This window comes from Saccopteryx bilineata, chromosome 3 (genome assembly GCF_036850765.1).
Source record: "Saccopteryx bilineata isolate mSacBil1 chromosome 3, mSacBil1_pri_phased_curated, whole genome shotgun sequence".
Taxonomy (NCBI): domain Eukaryota; kingdom Metazoa; phylum Chordata; class Mammalia; order Chiroptera; family Emballonuridae; genus Saccopteryx; species Saccopteryx bilineata.
The window spans coordinates 55,108,656-55,112,562 of NC_089492.1; the positions used below are offsets into that span (position 1 = coordinate 55,108,656).

General features: G+C 39.6%; 1 non-coding gene across 1 annotated transcript; it reads right to left on the reverse strand.

The window, feature by feature from the left end:
* Nucleotides 1-379: 379 nt before the first annotated feature.
* On the reverse strand, nt 380-512 carry LOC136332373 (small nucleolar RNA SNORA42/SNORA80 family). Its single transcript, XR_010730644.1, has one exon. It is a non-coding gene; the product is annotated as a small nucleolar RNA SNORA42/SNORA80 family (small nucleolar RNA).
* Nucleotides 513-3,907: the final 3,395 nt, after the last annotated feature.

Here is a 3,907-nt window from a genome sequence, read left to right on the forward strand (position 1 = left end):
ATTTTTAAAAAGTTTTAGATTATTTTTAGTGATTTTCATTGATTAGGTCTGGCAAGGAAACCAGCATACTAAACAAAGAATATTTTCTCATTTAAAAATTTGTTCATATTATATTAAAAATATCAAATAATATAAAAGTAAATATTTTCCCCCAATCTCCTAAATCCTTCTGTTACCATTTTCTGCATGTGAAAATTTCTAGAGGCATTCTTTGTATAGATATGCGAATCTGCCCAAACCTACACACTCCCTCACACATATTTCTTAGAAGTGCTAGTGTGTTGTGTACACCCAATTTTTAAATTTAGAATCCATGCTGAAAATTGCACACAGCAGTACACACAGATACATTTTTTTCATTCTTTTTTTTTTCTTTTCCCACTATGCAACCCGCTTTAGTACCAGCAGCCTATGGGCAGAGGCCAGGCAATGGTTCAGGGCCTCAGTTTGCTCTGGCATGGGGCACTATTAGCGACCTAGGGGGACGGGCCAGCTATAATCCAGACCCATGCATGATATGTCATTCTTTTTAATAATTGCACATTATTTCTTTGTGTAGATATGCTGTAATTTTATTCCTTATTAAAGATTATTTGTTTCTTGCCTTTAACTACAACCATAATTCTATAATAAATGATCTTCTACAGTAATTGCCTGATTATGTTAATATGTCAGCAGTCTAAATTTTTCCTGTGAAGACATTACTGGGTCTTTTATAATATTACAAAAATTTGTAATACTATAAAATATTACAAATTTTTATAATAACTGTTATTGACAAATTACCCTCCGGGGATATTATCCCAAGCTGTGTTCCACTGAAAAAGGATGGGAGCATCTCTTTCCCTATGCCCTTATTAACATGGAGTAAGACTTTTACTGAGAGGTAAAAATAGGAATCTCATTCAAATTTTGTCATTCTTGTGCCACTTTCCTTTTCAACATATTTTACTGCTTTGGACCCTTTAATAGGTCTGTTTTTATTTATTTTTATTTTTTATAACAACTTTCTCATTCAATTCTTTTCTTCTTTTTAGTATAGAAATTTAGACATTTTCCATAGTCTTGTTTTCTATTTTTTGTCTTTCTGTAGGTATTTCTTTTTTACTTCTATTATTTCAACTAACACATTCACCCAGATACCTCAAGTTGATACATTTAATTTCCTGCTGACTTTTAAGTGTCCCAACATGGATACTGTATTAGTAAATGTCTCTGCTTCCATGGCAGGTCAGTTCCTTTTTCTGACTTTTTATTTTCATTAATGATACCATCTCTCTTCAGGTTACTGAATACCTTACCTCCTTTCCAGTTAGAAATTTTAACTAAAGACTTCTGGGGGGCTTGAAGGAGAGAGAGCAGACAGTGATGAATTGCAATTTGATAGCTTGGTCCCCTGTGTGGTTGTGTGTTACCATGTGGCTAGGGAGTAGGAAGAGGGGTACAGTCAGTATAGGAGAAGAAATTATGGAGATATTGAGACTGAGGTATGTAGAAATGGCGACACTTTAAGACAGCAATTAAATATGTAGATTTGAAGTTAAATGTTTTTATCTTGAGCCGTTATGAATTAAATCATAATTGCAGCAATGAGACCACCCAGGGTCAATGTGTTATAGTGATACAAGAAAGGAGTTGAAGATGAGACACTGGAAACAACATGCAATAGACAGACTGATATGGACTGGACGTTTGTGTCACCTTTCCCCCCATTTATATGTTGAAATTCTAACCCTCAATGTGATGGTATTTAAGAGTGGGGCATTAGAAAGTAATTAGGTCATGAGAGTGCAGCCCTCATAAATGGGATTAGTGTCCTTATAAGAAGAAACACACGCCTGACCAGGCGGTGGTGCAGTGGATAGAGCATCAGACTGGGATGCGGAAGACCCAGGTTCGAGACCCTGAGGTCACCAGCTTGAGCGGGGGCTCATCTGGTTTGAGCAAAAATTCACCAGCTTGGACCCAAGGTCGCTGGCTCAAGCAAGGGCTTACTCAGTCTGCTGAAGGCCCATGGTCAAGGCACATATGAGAACGCAATCAATGAACAACTAAGGTGTTGCAATGAGCAACGAAAAACTAATGATTGATACTTCTCAACTCTCCATTCCTGTCTGTCTGTCCCTGTCTATCCCTCACTCTGACTCTGTAAAAAAAAAAAAAAAAAGAAGAACACACCAGTTCTCTCTCTCTCTCTCTCTTTCCCCTTCTCTGTCCCTTGTAAGGATACAGCAAGAAAGTGGTTATCTGCAAGCCAGGAAACAGGTCTTCATCAGACACCAGATCTGCCAATCTACTTGCACTTTGATCTTGAACTTCTGAACCTTCAAAACTGTGGGAAATACTTGTTCGTTTTTTAACCCTTTGAATAGTACGAATGTTCATGTACGTCCTCGTGCCTCCTGACCATCCAGAGAACCATCGTACATGTGTAAGGCAACATTAAAAAAAAGGAAAATGTATGTTTTTCTTGTTTCCATAAATTGATTATCAAACAAATATGATTTTAAGTTAATAAAAATTGAACTGGAACTAATTTCATTTTTTGAAAAAAAAAAACCAACAAAAAAAACTCACTCCCAGAAGCCAGCGAGTACAAAAAAACTCACTACTTAAAGGGTTAAGTCACCTAGTCTATGGTATTTTTGTTACAACATCCAGAACTAAGAAACAGGGTGAAGAAGTAAACTGGCATAGAAGACAGGGGAGGCTGTCAGAAAGATGAGAACATGAGAAAGAGTGATGTCCTAAAGGGATATGAAGAGCGATAAGTGGTTAACAGTAGAGAATTCAGCACTCGTGCAGGCTGCAGAAGAAATGTGCTTCACCTAGCAGAAGAGAATCTGAGGTAAAACAGGAATATGGGAACTATCAAAAAACAAGCTACACTTAAAAAAAAAATGTTGGCCCTGGCCGGTTGGCTCAGCGGTAGAGCGTTGGCCTGGTGTGCGGGGGACCCGGGTTCGATTCCCAGCCAGGGCACATAGGAGAAGCGCCCATTTGCTTCTCCACCCCCACCCCCTCCTTCCTGTCTGTCTCTCTCTTCCCCTCCCGCAGCCAAGGCTCCATTGGAGCAAAGATGGCCTGGGCGCTGGGGATGGCTCCTTGGCCTCTGCCCCAGGCGCTGGAGTGGCTCTGGTCGCAGCAGAGCGATGCCTCAGAGGGGCAGAGCGTCGCCCCCTGGTGGGCAGAGCGTCGCCCCTGGTGGGCGTGCCGGGTGGATCCCGGTCGAGCGCATGCCGGAGTCTGTCTCACTGTCTCTCCCCGTTTCCAGCTTCCGAAAAATACAAAAAAAAAAAATGTTTTAAACTCTATTAAGCTCTCTTGGTTGTGTTTCTACATGACTCATCAATCTATTATTTCCAGGAAGTTTTTTTTGTTATTTTGTTTGTTTTCTGAAGGAAGAAACACTTTACATGCTTCAGATTTCTGTATCCTAGGGATACAGAAATGTATCATTCTTAACGTATCCTCTCTTACTGTATCATGGATAGTTGCTAAGTGTGATTCTAGGCTATGAGGAATATTACAGAATATTGCCCAATTTACCTTGGCTCTTTCTTCTCTCAAGAGTCATACTTCTGCTCTTGGCAGCAGCAACCTTAGCTCATTCTTCTCTTTTGGGGAGTAACTGGCCACTTCCTGCATCTTCCTGGGGCTGATTTTATTTATATATTTTCAATTGGTCTTCTTTGGGCTAAAATATTCTTTCCTAATTGTTTCACAACTAGTGTCACATGCATGTTGACATTGTGTTCATTACTTGGGTTGTGTTAGCAGGGGTCAGGAGCCTTTTTGGCTGAGAGAGCCATAAACGCCACATATTTTAAAATGTAATTCCATGAGAGACATACAATGACCTGTGTACATTAGGCATTATCCAATAAAAATTTTATGTTGTCCTGGA